Below are 16,591 nucleotides of genomic sequence, written 5' to 3'. Positions count from 1 at the left end.
TTATTTGTGACTTTTATGAAATAGTTGTATCTTCTGTTGCACAACATTAATAACTAACATATATGAGATAGTATGACATTTTAATGTGTTCCCATCAAATAAATATTTGAAAATCTAATTGATATATAAGTGATTAAATGTGAGAAACTTATTAGGTGTAAAACAAAACCTTTTGCAACCCAATATGAGAGAAATGTATAGCTTCTTAAGTAATTAACATAGAGTTCACACTACATTTTAAAAAGTTATTAATAAAAAATAATTCAATGTCACTCAAGGAAATATTAAAATGGGACCTTAAATAATGTAACGTAAGATAAGGTGATTGAAAGTGAGATATTTCTTATTTGGCCTATAGGTGATTTTGGAGATATGTATGCCCTTCAATTTTTTATATGGAGTTCACATATATCATTTGAAATGATATTAATAACCAAAAAATATGTCAATTAATCATGTACCAAATTTACAAGGATATTAAAAAAAACCTCATCGTAGAGTTGACTAAAAAATGTCAACTATAAATAAAATATTTAGATGCCCAACTTAAATGAAATAATGGTGTACCAAATTTACAAGTATATAAAAAGAAAAGGTAACTCAAAATTAAAAAAATGTGATTATGTCTTTATACTTATGTTTGAGAGACCCTGTAATTCATGCAAAATTGTATACTTATGTTTGAGAGATTGTTGTAATTCATGCAAATCTTAATATATAGTATATATATGGCATTTGAAAAACTATTAATAACAAAAAATCATTTCAATGTTAGTGAAGTAGAAAGTAAAATGATATCATTGTTAAAACCTTTGAATGTAGTATTATTTACTATAAGGGAGATGTATGATTCCTTTCATGCTTAACATGAGATTGACATGTGAGAATTAAAGTATATCTATTTTAACTATAAATATATTGTGAGTTGAAAATATTAAAATTTGAGGAAATTCTTTCTCCTCTAAGGGTGACAATTCAGTGATGTTTTACTCAACATATTGTTAAGATAGATCTATACTCATTATACATATTTATGCATTCACATATACAATTATAAAATGAAAAAATGCACATGCTACACACACCATGTGTATTTTTGAATACAGAAATGGATTAAACCCTTCCAAATATCTCTTGGACACTTGGATCGTGTACACAACACAATCCAAACCTAGAATTCCAACCATTCTTTGTTGGATTTTAGATCAAATTTATTGAACAAAATACCTAAAAATGGTGAGAATTATAGATAATTAAAATATTAAAATGTTTTAATATCTTTATATATATATATATATATATATATATATATATATATATATATATATATATATATAAGACACGAATGAGAAGTGATTTTATTAAATTTGTGCCTAGTCACAACAAATACCAGGGGAATTCAATGCATTGCCATTTCTTTATGGGATCTTTTATTGAGACAATAACTAAACTCATGGGATACATATTCCAATAATTTCCATAGGTATTACAAATGAGACCTTATTCATGCTTACAACAATATATTCTTATGTATTCTGAGCATAAGAGAATGAAAAAATAGTACATTGAGTTATTTTTGGGGTTTTTGGAGCAGATAATTTGCACAAAGTTGGGAACCTGAAGCCAAGTTAGAATCTATTTCACGTTCTCGGTTTCCTTTATTGGATTTCCTACCTGAGAGGGGCTTACATTGCGCTTGATGAGAAGGTTTTTCCAGTGTTTTCTCCCATGCATGATTTTGCATGAACTACTCTAATTGTCATACATAAAAATAACGTAATACTAAAAAATTATCTACATAGCATTTTTTTATTAATTTCTTGATGTTGCTTTTAGGCTAAAATTTCCTCTAATGTTTTCTCAAAATATGGCTTGGACCAAGAGGGATGACTAATGAACAGGCTTGTTATTCTTTTTCCACTGACACTTTTGAATTTCCCTAATCCTCATTAGGGGATTCCTTCATAGGGGTATCTTCTTCTTGTTTAGGATCTTGAAGGGCCCTAAAAGAGTTTTTGTTGAAGGAAGGTTTCAGGATCGAATATGATGCAATATATTTTTTTGGGTCTGTAAGCTTGTTATGTCATTTTCGTATTTTCTTTTATGTTGGTTGGAAACTCATATCTTTAGAAAAAAGGGTTAGGGCTTGTTCATATCTTTTCCTAGGGAATTTTTTGGCGAAGTTCCTCTGACAATGACAAATGATGTATTTAAACTAAATATGCTCTAGTCCAATTCGAAGATATGGATCCATTCTCCAAGATTTGTCTTTAGGGTCAACATAGATGCAAGCACAAGAAAATTGTCCTCCTTTTGGTTATTATTTATTTAGATAGTGGCCCATATTGTTTCCATTGTGTTCAGTGCATCAGGCCCTAGAGATGAACAAGGAGGTGCAAAAAATGAACCCACACTAGGAATCTAGTGATGTCATAATATAAATTGAAATCAAGAGTCCATGAAGTGATAAAGAGGCCTATGGAGCCCATGAAATACAAACCTGATATGAAAATAAAATCTCTTTCCTTTTTGTATAGAAACAAAAGGACATGGAATCCCCTTCTAACTGCAAAGAAAGTTACTAGTCCTTGAATCTTCAGGGACCATTGTTTTATGATCCAAGTTTCAACAGCTTCTAGATTTGGCCAAAAGCCGATGAAATTTCCATCCAACAAATCTTTTAAGAGAGACAAGGCTCTCTTGCACAAATATTAAGGAGAGAGATCCACTACAGGGGTCTCAGATAATTCCTTCACAATTTTTTTTTTCGGAGAAGAAGTCCCTAAGGTTTTTGAGACTATAGTGAGGCTTTCAAAGTTTCTTCCTTCTCCATGTCATTGTGAACAGAATGTAGAGAAAACATGGACGACAATGGAAACAAGAGAAGCTAGGGGTTTAAAGACTCAACAAGCATAATAATCCCTGCGATTAAACCATCCAAACAAGCTCGAACATGCTTTAGGCTTGTAGGAAAACTATCGGTGACTAGGGAAACCCTAGTCTCCTCATAGAGACCTCCATTTAGAACATAAAAATAATTTTATTTAATGTATTTTAAAATAAATATTAATATTTAAATAGTTGATTTTATTATTATTATTATTATTATTATTCAAATATCATAAATTAACTTTATATAAAGAATTTAATGGTACGCATATTAGAAAGTAATCAATATTTTTACTTTCCCAATTATTTCTTATTTTTTTGGCATTGCAATATTTTATTATAATCAAGCCTAAAATAATTTTTAAATATATAAAGAATGTTGATAATTTTTTTATTATTTTTTGTAAGATTGGTAGGACTACACCTTCATCATGTCCAACTTCACAACCCAATCGAGCGGATAACACAAGATTTGAACCCAAGCCTTTTAATTTAGTGAGACTTCATTCCCATGGCCATAGGTAATTTAGCTATCCCAAGCGCTCTAAAGAAAGTTGATAATTACAAAAATAAATTAATATGGATATTCAAGTAAGTTATTGAACTCCTTTGTTGAAATATTCTTAAAAATATATGAGTTATACATCTTCCTCATACTCACAACTAATTTTTTTTTTTGATATAAAATTATATTACTTCACATGAACAACTAAATATTTATGTCGTAAGGCATTCCATCTCAGAATAACTCCCCTCCCGTGCCACCTGTACCTTTATTTACCTTTGATTCAGGTGCTAGATGATGGAAGTAACCTCTGCCATCAAATTAAAAATGAGTATTAGTCAATTACGATTCAATTTGTTGTGTGGTAGTTACGATATGGGAACTTTCTTAAATATCATAATGCAGAGCAAAATCTAGGGTTTATGGCATCCACAAAGAGCTAGAGGTTGAGATCTGCATTTTTTGCTTTTGGGTAATGGCGAGGGACAATAATTGTCAGAATGGTGTGTAGCTGGAAACGGGGTCTATGGCTTCTTTGGTGGATTCTTATGGAGAAAACGGACTGGCTCTATGTGGTGTGAATGTCGATGGATCCAAACTCATGACCAGCTTCTGAAGTGATGTGGCCAGTGTATACAGAGCTCCACTGGGAATAGGGTTTCGAGGTTTGACAGTCGGAGATGGATTTATTTGTGGGTTGGAAGCCTCGTTTGGACAACCATATCTATGTGTAGATGGGTGTTCCACCCATGATGGCATCTCTGGTTTCAGGTCATTGCAATGGGAGGGTATCATGTGTGTATGATTGAGGTGGAAGAACCAGGTCTAATTGTTTGTTGGGGGGTTAATAAATCTACCCGTTTGCTTAATGTTGGATTAAGAGCTTTGGTGGGCTGGAAATTTCATACATGCACAAGCACCCGCATGGTAAGTCAGAGAACAAATTGGATTGGGTCGGGTGAGTAACGATCCCTGTTCAAGTTGCCTGGGGCTCGAATACCATAGTGTCGAATAAGTTCGAGGAGGAATTTTACCAGTAATGTGATCGACAAAAAGAATTTGCATCTGTACGACCTCCCAAATGAAATATGGGAAGTTAATGTACCTGCTGAAGAAGTTCCACCTGAGCTTCTTAAGCCATATATGTGAATTAAATTTTAAAGGGATGGAATTAAAGAAAAATATTGGATATCTTTGGTAGCTATTCACACTAATGGATGGTTACTTGCAGTGGCATTCTATTTTGGTGTGCGCTCTAGATTTTAGATAAATGACAAGAGGCATCTTTCAACATGATCCATGAGCTTCCTGCGATATTTGAGGTTCTGAATGAAACTGAAAAGAAGAAAACAAAAGAGAAATTCAGTGTAACCAATCACAATGGCAACAAAAAATGTGTTCGACCCTTAAAATAAAAAATAAGAAGACATCACATTATCATGTTTGAAGAAAAACTTTGAAAACAAAAGTTACTAAAGTTTTCTAATGAAAACGTTCAAGGAGGCAGAAATTCTAATGTAACAATCACTTCTGCTCTCAAACCCCAACATAGAAAAGTGATATTTAATGGTAAATGTGGAGATAAAAGCAATCCAAAATCATGTTCCCCAAGAAATTCATAGAAGGAAAATTACTCAATAAAGTAAATTTTAATTCTTTTTTTTGTCTTTTTTCCGCGAATTATAATTATTTGTTATAAAATTGTAAATTAGTTATTTGTTATCCATTTTTAAAATGTATCTAATATAACAATTTAAATTTGTTATTTTAGAAAGTTTTAACATAATTTAAACCAAAATTTTAAGAAAGAAATACATTATAGAAACTAATTAAATAAATATGAATTAAACAAATACTTATCTCGATACTCAATGTAACGTCGAAGTTCTTATGAGCCAACTACCTAGTTTTCAGATAAAATTCACATTTAGGAAACAATTTTTCACATGAAGAGTAAAATATAGAAGCGGTTAACAAAAAATCTTTCCATAATATTTTCTTTACTCGTAACAACCCTCTTTCATTGGAATCAAGTCAAGTATAAATCTAAGAAAGATATATGAATATTCTTGCCAAATTAAAATTTCTAAAATTTAAGAAACATTTCTATCTACAAAATGTTATATTAAATTAGTAAAATTATACTTTTCAGTATATGATATATGTAAAATAATTAACATAAAGATAAAACATTACAAACATTTTAATTTTTCCATGTTCTATAAAGCATTAAAAAAATACCATCCTTTCATGTCTACTAGAGAAATAGGTGAAGTATAAATCTAAGGGGATATAATTTTGAGGGATAATTTGAATATTTTACAATATCATATTTTAAAGTCATTATACTAGAGGTCAATAAGATTTATTAAAATTTCTAAAATTTAAGAAACATTTCTATCTTTAAAATTTTGCAGAAGATTTTATTAAATTAATATAATTACTATTTTCAATATATGATATATAAAATAATTAAAAATAAAAATAAAACATTACAAGCAATACCATCTTTTTATGTTCTATAAAGAATTAAAAAAATACCATCCTTTCATGCCCACCACAGAATTACTGTGTTTACAGTCCATTTTCATTGAAAGTAGGTGAAGTATAAATCTAAAAGGTAATTTCAATATTTTGCAATATCATATTGTAATGTTTTTATATTAGATATCAGTAAGATTTATTAAAATTCCTAAAATTTAAGAAGCATTTTTACCTTTAAAATTTTCTTGAAAATTTTATTAAATTAATATAATTACACTTTTCAATATATGTAAAATAATTAACCTAAAAATAAAACATTACCAACAATACCATATTTTCAAGTTCTATAAAGCATTAAAAAAATACCATCCTTTCATGCCCAATAGAGAACAGTGACGAAAATATGAAGTCAAAATTAGCTAAGTCAGCCAAACAATTAATCCTTCCAGCAATAAACATACAGTATCCATGTAAGACCCTCTGTTGCAAAAACATTTATTTGCAGGCTGGAAAAGCCAAAATATTATGATATTTTTATTTAAAGAATTTAAATAGTTTGTTAACAAAACGAAATGAAAACAGTTACATAACTCCTTGGAAAGTTAGAAATAGCTCCCACCTTTCCTCCCCAAAAGAGGGAAAAGATTGGGGAAAGGGGGATAGACAGAAGGCATGAGAGGTTACTGAGATTTTTCCTTCAGCTAGGCACAAGTAACTAGCGGGAAACAAAACTATGGCTAATAGTTGAAGTAGTATGCGACTTGAGGATGGACAATAGTCCTAAAGCCCAAGATACCAAATTATGTATGCCTAGTAACTGTCAGGAGCAGGAAGTGCTCAGAGGGGGATGTTGGACGTAACTGCCAGGTCCATGGTTGGGTTGTGAGACCTTTGAGAAAAAACAGAAAGTATTTATACAACTCTAAAATAATCATAAACAGATAAGTGACCAACTCTGGGCTTATTATTTAATTCCTAGAAAGGCATTATTTTCAAGCAGGAATGGAAAATCATTGTTATAGCTAAAAATTTAAGTATATTCTATTGTATTAAGAATGGAAAAGTAGTAATTATATTCTATCTTTTATTAGGATTATGCTCTCTTGGTTGAGATAATGCAATGATACAATATATTAAACAGATGACCAGAAAATATTGATACTGTTAATTTCATTATAAACTTTAACTGTTTATTCATAGGAACGTAATATAAACAACACACTACTGTCTCAAGCAATGATAGAGAAAACAATGTCAACATTCCTGCAAGATAATTCCTTCTCATAGAAAATTTGAGATTATGGCAATAGAAATAAGTTTAAGAATCACAAGAAATAACAACTATCTAAGAATAGAACCATAAATCATATTAATGTAATGAATAAATTGGATGGAACCCTATCGCTACAATTAAACAACAATGGAATCCTTTCAACATACGAAGGGTGAAAATCAGTCCAAAGCTATCGAAATTTTCTTCCATTTAATCTTCAATCAAAATGTTGAATACATATATAATCATGATAGAGTGGTTATGGTCCATTTTGGATCTCTGTCCAATCTAGAAGGAAGGAATGAAAGCCAACTGACCTCGTATCAGTAGAGACTACATGAAACCATTGAAACAATAAACTTCAAATAGACAGAGAAACTATCCCGAGTACAACATTATAATTTATAAACCATTTGAGTCATAAATATAAATATATCGCACAGCCAGGTTGAGAACCCATAAACAACCAGAAAAGAAAATAGCCAAGCTTTGCATCAAGGCAACCCTCTTAAGGGAAGCTAAAAACTATTTACGTAGCGAAGGTTTTGCCAAGATGGAGTTCAAGCCATTAAACGCTCTCATCCACTAAATTATAAAAACCCTTAAATACTCTCAACAGTAAACAAAAAAAAACGAAGTAAATTCCCTTTTTCAATGTCATTGGAGGGTTTCATGGCAGACCAACTTGAAGACACAGAAGATGAGTATGTTGTTAGGGTTCCTTCCATAGCTACACTTCAAGAAACACGCAGGAAAAAGGGTTTACCTACAAGGGTAAACCAGAGGATTAAACCTTGGATTTCATGAATAATTTTTTAACCAGATATAAGACAAAAAACATTTTAAGTTTCCTTCTTACCTGAGAAAGAGTCGCCTCAGGTGAGAGAGAGCCGAAGACCTGTAGTCACCATGAGATAGTTAACCCTCTCTAAAATAAAAATAAAAAAGGAAACAAAGGATTTCTCAGTGCAAACCTGAAGCCCTTGCCTCAGAGGAAAGATCTTCCTCGTGGTTTGCAATTTGGCTGGAGGAACGAGGTAGCACTCAAAGAGCACACCTGCAACATAAGTAAACTTTAGTAGTTTTCCTTCTAAGTAAGGAAATTAAACTAAGTTCAGAGTATAGCAGAAACCCTTACAATCTTACCTAAGAGCTCGCCTGAGGACGACAAAACGTGGAGGCCTGGTGCCAACATGGTGCCCCCTATGAAACCTAAAAATATTCGTAGAACTGACATAGTATTCCCTACCGACCTTAACAGAGTTGCAGAGCCACAATACTCAGGAAATTCCATAACCAAATGAGAAATGAGCGATTTTGATAGAAGAAGGAGATGCTTAGGTTTAGTAGGAAGTGTTGGAATTGTCGAATCCATCCACCATGGATCATAGGGTGGAAAAAGCTTTCCATTAATTCCCTAGACCTCTCCCAGTAGGTTGGGCTATCAGAATTAAAGCTGAACCTCAAGTGGCAGCGCCACATCATAATATGTTATTCGGGTGGTGTAATTTCCACAGTTTTCGACCAAGCGCCTGGTGGGGCAGATCCAACGACTCATGTAGTTTCATCAGACAATCATAAATTAACACTTTAATAACCCTTTCCAATCAAGCTAAATCTTTTCAAATATATGCATGGACATTACGTTTAAATAAATGCAAGAGATTAGGATAATATTCGGTAATACTTTAAGTTACATTTCAATAAAAAATAAAAAAATCATATAGTATAGCAATGAGTATTACAAATGGTATCAGAGCCCTTGCTCGCACACTGAGACTTATGGGATAGATATTACACATTTAATTAAATTACAAAATACTTATATCTATGCAAATGTGAACATAGAGGTAGAAGTCAGAACCAACGAACAGAAATGCAGAGGACTCCCGGATTATCAAACTAGACGAAAGTGCCTTATGTTGAGGCCAATCCGGATCTATGGATACAGCTGGGAGAAGAATCCTGGCAAGCCAACACTGCCCTACTTGAAATTGTGCAATAGTTACGTAGTAGAATGATGAATTTGAGGATAGATAATGAACAACTGAGGTAGGAGAAGGAAAAGATTCTCAAAACTCTATCCGACCGACAGAATCAATGATGACTAGACCCCAGTACAGAGGATAAAGAGAAGTCCCCAATAGTCCACCATGGTGAGGAAAATGCAGAATCAGCAGAGGGACATGAGGAGGATGAAGAGTGACATTTGGATAATTTTTCTCACCAAAGAAAGACAAAAATACAGAAGATGGAATTATAGGGTGAGTTCAAAAAAATAAACCATCACTTTTCGAAGGAGAATTTGAAGAGGCAGCTGAAGCATGACTGATTGACATGGGTAAATATTTTCAGATTTATGAATATACTGACAAACTTAAAGCACGATTTGAAGTTTACCAATTAAGGGGAAAGGCCATGCTCTAGTGGGAAGAAATTAAAACTACGAGAAAGATTGATGAAGAACAAGTGACGTGGCAATAATTCTAGAAACATTTTAAGGACAAATATTTGACCGAATGTTACTATGATGAAAAATAAAAGGAGTTCCATGAGCTAAGGTTTGGGACCTTGACCATGGATGAATATGTGAAGTGATTCACCTCCTGTTACAATATGTCCCGTACATGCCGGAGGAAAAAGCCAAAATTCAACGGTTTATTAGCAGTCTACCCAATTTTATGAAGGAAAAGTTAGAATTTTACTATCCTAGAACAATGGATGATGCTGTGCGAAAAGCTCATATCTGTTATCAGCAAATGAAATAGGAAAGTGAAGTGCCCAAAGAAGCTTTAGTCAGAAGAATGAAGAATTTACCCCAAACAGACAATGGAACGTAAATGTAAGGAGTAATCAACAAAGAACTTTTGTGAAGTTTACCAGGAATGCGCCCAAGGTCCTAGTATACACCAAAAATAGACAGACAAAGGAAATTATTAAACCTGCCACTGATCAATCGCCAAAACAATCTCTGCAACGCTGGGGATGTGGGGAATCTCACTATTACAAGAACTTCCTGCACAAAACTTGAACAGAGAAGCTTTCAAATATGTATGAAACCTCCATAGTTGGAGATATAGCAAGAAGTATGCCTAGAATTAGTGATGCTTTGGACGATCATGAAGCAGAATACTAGCCCACCATGATCGAGTGCGAAGGTATGATTGATGATGAACATGTTTCTGTTTTATTTGCTCTATGTGCTAGCCTACATTACATTAGTCCCAAAGTGGTAGAGAAATGTCAGCTGCTAAGACACAAATTTAAGAAATCTTGGCTAGTTCAGCTAGCCACCGGAACTAAGAGAAAGGTATCTACGAAAATAGAAAACTACCATATAACAGTTTCAGGACAACCCATCCATGTTGATCTAAATATACTTCCATTAGGTTCATATGATGTACTAATAGGGATGGATAGGTTGGAAGGGCATTGGTCCCTAGTGGATTGTAAAGAGAAATACGTAAGCTACCTCACAGAGTTGGGGCAAATAAAGGAAGTTGAAGGAATCAAGAAAAACATTAAATTGCATCCTATTACTACTAACCAGCTAGGAAGATGCATTAGAAAGGGTTGCCAGATTTATGTTTGTCCAATTAGGATACTCTAATGACGAAAATAAGATGACTTCATTAGAGAATATTCCTGTAATTCAAGATTTTGTGGATGTGTTTCCTAAATCCATCCCTAGATTGCCACCTAGACGTGATATTGATTTTACCATTGAACTAATACTTGGAGCAACTCTTGTTTCGAAAGCTCCCTACCGCATGATCACTCTAGAGTTAACAGAACTCAAAATGCAGCTTCAAGAACTTTTAGATAAAGGGTACATTCACCCTACTGTATCTCCTTGGGGAGCCCCTGTGTTGTTTGTTCGAAAGAAAGACTGGACCTTAAGGCTATGCATTGACTATTGTAAGCTAAATAAACTGATTGTAAAAAAGAATTATTCTTTACCTCGTATTGATGATTTATTTGATCAAGTGCAAGGGGCCAGCGTATTCTCAAAAATTGATTTAAGGTCTGGTTACCACCATATCAAAATAAAGGATGAAGACATTTGCAAAACTGCATTCCAACCTCGTTACAGTCATTACGAGTTTGTAGTACTGCCTTTCGACCTTACCAATGCCCTAGCCACTTTCATGTGCCTATGCATGGCATTTTTTAGCCTTTTCTAAATAGATTTGTACTGATTTTTATTGATGATATATTAATTTATTCAAAAAATGAGGAGGAGCATGAGAAGCGCTTGAGAATAGTCTTGCAGATTTTGCGAGACAATCAGTTGTACGCTAAGTATATCAAGTGCGATTTTTACAAAGACTAGATTCAGTACTTGTGCCATGTTATATTAGCTGAGGGAATAGCGGTAGATCTAGAAAACATGAAAAATATAATGGAATGGACAACTCCAAATGTTGCTGACATTAGATCCTTTTTGGGCCTGGCAAGTTATTACTGTCGATTCATTAAAGGCTTTTCAAAAATAACTTTTCCTATGACCTTGCTATAGAAAAAGGGGCATGCCCTTCACTCGACAATGGATTGTCAACGAAGTTTTGAGCAGTTAAAGAAATTACTTCCCACTACACTGGTGCTAAAGGTAGCAGATCCAGAAAAATCATTTGTGGTATCCACAGATGCAATTAAGGAGGGGGTCGGTGGGGTATTAACACAAGAAGGAAAATTCATAGCCTGAGAATCACGGAAACTGAAGGACTATGAGCAGTGATACTCTGCATATGATTTGGAGTTATCCGCAGTAGTGCACACACTTAAAATATGGTGGCACTACCTCCTAGGAAAGAAATTTATGTTATTAATTGATCATAGCAGCCTAACAAATTTCTTTAACCAATCTAGTTTAAATGCTCGGCAGGCCAGGTGGACCACATTCCTGAGCGAATTTGACTTCGAAATGAAGCACCTTAAAGGAAAAGAGAATCGAGTGGCCGACGCATTGAGTAGGAAAATGCATTGTGTCTACGAAAGACAATTCAGTCAAATAAAATCTAACCTTCTTGAAATCATCAAGGAAGAATCCCTCAAAGGCCCAAAATATGCATTCCTTTGGTAGAAAGCATTAGAGGATCGAAAGAGGGGGAAACAATCTAATTATGTTATAAACTCTAACAAATTGTTAACATTCAGAAACAGGGTTTATGTTCCCAACCAAAATTCTGTCAAACAATTGTTACTGGATGAATTTCACAGGAAGCCTTACATCGCCCACCCAGGATACCAAAAGCTTGTGTCAGCCATCAAGAAAAATTATTTCTGGCTAGGTTTAAGGAAACATGTTGCGGAATACTTATCAAAGTGTTTAGAGTGTCAGTTGGTGAAGGTAGAGCATCAACATCCTACTGGTCTATTACAATCTTTATCCATTCTCGAGTGGAAATGGGAGACGATCACTCTAGATTTCATCACAGGACTACCCCCCACTACGAAGTAGCATGACTCAATTATGGTGGTAGTGGATAAGCTAATCAAAACCGCCCATTTCGTACTTGTAAAATCCACCTACAAGACTATAGAAATCGCAGATATATTCATGAGGGAAATTTTCCGATTACACGGGATACCCAAGGTAGTAATTTTCGAGAGAGATGTAAAATTTACATCCACATTTTGGAAAACCCTCTTTGCTGGGTTAGGTACTCAGATTCAATTTAGTACTGCCTACCATCCAGAAATGGATGGCCAGACAGAACAAGTGAGTCAAATCCTGGAATACATTTTGAGGATGTTCATAATGCCACAACCGCACAAGTGGGAGGACTACCTCCATAGGGTAGAGTTCGCCTATAATAATGGTCATCACGAATCATTAGGCATGAGCCCTTTTGAGGTGTTGTATGGAATAAAGTGTCAGGTACACATAGATTGGAATAGCCTGGTTAATATGTTAGCATTGGGTCGTGATATGTTAGCTGAAATGGAGGCCATAGTGAAAAAGTTCCACCAGAACTTAAAATTCACTTAGGATAGGCAAAATATATATGTAGATAAAAAAATGACTCATAAAGGCCAACATACCAGATTGTGTATTCCTAGTAACTATCAGGAGCAGGAAGTGCTTGGAGGGGGATGCTGGATGTAATTGCCAGGTCCATGGCTAGGTGGTGAGGCCTTGCAGAAAAACAGAAAGTATTTATACATCTCTAAAACAATCATAAACAGATAAGTGACCAACTCTGGGCTTATCATTTAATTCCTAGAAAGGCATTATCTTCAACCAGGAACAAAAAATCATTGTTATAGCTAAATATTTAAGTATATTCTATTGTATAAAGAATGGAAAAGTAGTAAGTATATTCTATCTTTTTTTAGGATTATGCTCTCTTGGTTTAGGTAACACAATGATACAATCTATTAAACAGATTACCAAAAATATTGATACTGTTAATTTTATTCTAAACTTTAACTGTTTATTCGTAGGAACATAATATACACAACACACTGATGTCTCAAGCAATGAAAGAGAAAATAATCTCAAAATTCCTGTAAGATAATTCCTTCTCATAGCAAATTTGAGATTATAGCAATAGAAATAAGTTTAAGAATCACAAGAAACAATAACTATATGACAATAAAACCATAAATCATATTAATGTAATGCATAAATTGGATGGAACCCTATTGCTACAATTAAACAACATTGGAATCCTTCAAACACACGAAGGGCGACAATTAGTCCAAAGCTATCAGAATTTTCTTCCATTTAATCATCAATCAAAATGTTGAATACATATATAATCATGACAGAGCGATTATGGTCCATTTCAGATCTCGGTCCAATCCAAAAGGAAGGAAGTGAGGATATCATGCACCCTGGCTGAGCAACCATAAACAACCAGAAAAGAAAATAGCCAAGCTATGCATCAAGGAAACCCTCTTAAGGGAAGCTAAAAACTATTTATGCAGTGAAGTTTTGGCTGAGATGGACTTAAAGCCAACAAACCCTCTCATTGGTAAATTATCAAAACCCTTAACTACTATCAATAGTAAACAAAACAAACAAACTAAATTCCCCTCTTCAATGTCATCGGAGGGTTTCATGGCAGACCAACCTGGAGACATAGAAGACGAGTACGTTGTTAGAGTGCCTTCCATAGCTACGCTTCGTGAAAGACATTTGACAAAGGGTTTACCTGCAATGGCAAACTAGAGGATTAAACCTTGGATTTCGTGAACAATTTTTTAACCAGATATAAGACCAAAAATATTTTAAGTTTCCTTCTTACCTAAGTAAGAGCCACCCCAGGTGAGGGAGAGCTTAATACTTGTAGTCACCATGAGATAGTTAACCCTCTCTACAGGAAAAACAAAAAAGGAAATAGAGGAATTCTCAGTGCAAACTTGAAGCCCTTACCTCGGAGGAGAGACCTTCCTTGTGCTTTGCGATTTAGCTGGAGGAACAATGTAGCACTCGAAGAGCACACCTGCAGCATAAGTATTCTTCAGTAGTTTTCGATCTGAGCAAGGGAATTAATTTCAGTTTATAGTATAGTAGAAACCCTTACAATCTTACTTGAGATCTTGCCTGAGGACGATGAACCATGGAGGTCCGGTGCCAGCATGGTACCCCCTATCAACCCTAAAAATATTTGCAGAACCGCCATAGTATTCCCTACCGACCTTGAAAAATTGAAGAGACACAATACTCGGGAAATACCACGCCCAAATGAGAAATGAGCGAGTTTGACAGATGAAGGAGATGCTTAGGGTTAGCAGGAAGTGTTGGAACCATCAGATCCATCCACCATGGATCTTAAGGTGGAAAAACATTTCCATTAATGCCTTGGCCCTCTGGCGGTAGGCCAGGCTATCAGCATTAAAGCCAAACCTCAAGTGGTGGCACCACATCACAATATGCTATCCAGGTGGTGTAATTGCCATAATTTTCGAGCACATGCTTGGTGGGGCAGAGCCAATGGCTCTTGTAGTTTCGGTGGATGGCCATAAATTAACACTCTAATAACCCTTTCCAATCAAGCTGAATCTTTTCAATTATATGCATGCACATTATGGTTAAATAAATGCAAGAGCTTAGGATAACATTCGGTAATACTTTAAGTGACAGTTCAATAAAAAAGAAAAAAAATCATATAGTATAGCAATGAGTGTTATAATCCATGATCCTAATAAAAAATAATCAACTAATACATTTGCAGTTGATTATTTGTGTATGGGATACACACAATAATATGTCATTTTGAATATTGAAATATATTTTCAAAACTAAGAAAATAGATTACAAGTTATGTCCACATATTATTTGTGTTTGTGAAGAAATTGGGCAATAAGTTCTTGATTTATGAATTAGTAATCCAAGTTTCCAAATTTTGTTATTATAATGTTAACTTCAATCATTTCATCATTATTATTTATATTTACATTGTGTTTAAAGGGAAAAAATATAAGGTAATAATTATTTAAGTTAGAATTTTTCAACCACTTATTTTCATATTTTGTTCGAAGAATTGTTATAGTATATTATTTTCAAAATTTCTATTCCTAAATAATAATTGAAATGAATTAGATCAATTAATTTGACAAATAAACTTTTATATTATCAATAAAAATCTTTGAATTTCTAGTGATTGTTAGGTCATTAAATCCTCTTTTATTAGGAAATAATCAATTTGGGTGACTAAATCATTACCTCTTTGGTGTGATTGTCATGTTGAAGATAGTTGTACGCGCAACATAAATTTAGTTATCATGAAGGTTTTAGATACACAAATATTCTCTTCCGAGAAAAAAAAAGGTCTTATGTTACGCCAACCAATCAAATGTAAATTTGAAGCAAGAACTCCAATCTATTGTCGATCTAAAAAAAAAATACCAAAAAACTCCAATCTCTTTATGATCTAACTAAAAAATATACCTTAGTTGAGGTTGAGTATTGAGATTGATTACTGGATCATTTAGCTTTGATGGTGTCATCACTTGAAGTCAATTTCTATTGGAGCAATCACAAATGTACCCAACTGTGTGAAATATATTTATCATTTACGAATTAAAAGAACAACATTTAACTCAAGATAAACAAAATAAGTTACTTTAAAAACATATCACTACATATAAGATAGTTCAATATAAAATAAATATTAAGAACATGTCAGTACATATAAAGTCATAAAATACCAAGTTGAATAATTACATGAATTCTAAGTGACAAATGAAGGAGGTTGTTTGAAGATTCACTGAAAGCACATATTTTTGGTTACTCCCATATAACTTTGGAAAATTGTTCTTTATGGAAAATTCTATGAATTTGATCAATGGTATACATATAACACTAACTTGAAGTTAAAAATGGTACAATCAATTTTATCGCTAGGATTCAATTTCTCGAAAAACCTGTTTTTCTAAGAAATCATCAGTTTGGACATATTGGAGACTTCACAAGATGATTAACTCTTTGG

At 33.6% G+C, this 16,591-nt stretch overlaps 1 pseudogene; it reads right to left on the bottom strand.

The window, feature by feature from the left end:
- The window catches only part of LOC149159470 (arginyl-tRNA--protein transferase 1-like), a 32,216-nt pseudogene extending 17,434 nt beyond the window's left edge, over positions 1-14,782 (bottom strand).
- Between the last annotated feature and the right edge of the window lie 1,809 nt (positions 14,783-16,591).

The sequence above is a fragment of the Pinus tabuliformis genome, chromosome 5_2 (assembly GCF_031772625.1).
Source record: "Pinus tabuliformis cultivar Carrire ecotype Pingquan chromosome 5_2, CPIR1, whole genome shotgun sequence".
Lineage (NCBI taxonomy): Eukaryota > Viridiplantae > Streptophyta > Pinopsida > Pinales > Pinaceae > Pinus > Pinus tabuliformis.
The sequence above is the reverse complement of the archived record's forward strand: the minus strand, read 5'-3'. Positions and strand labels throughout refer to the sequence as shown.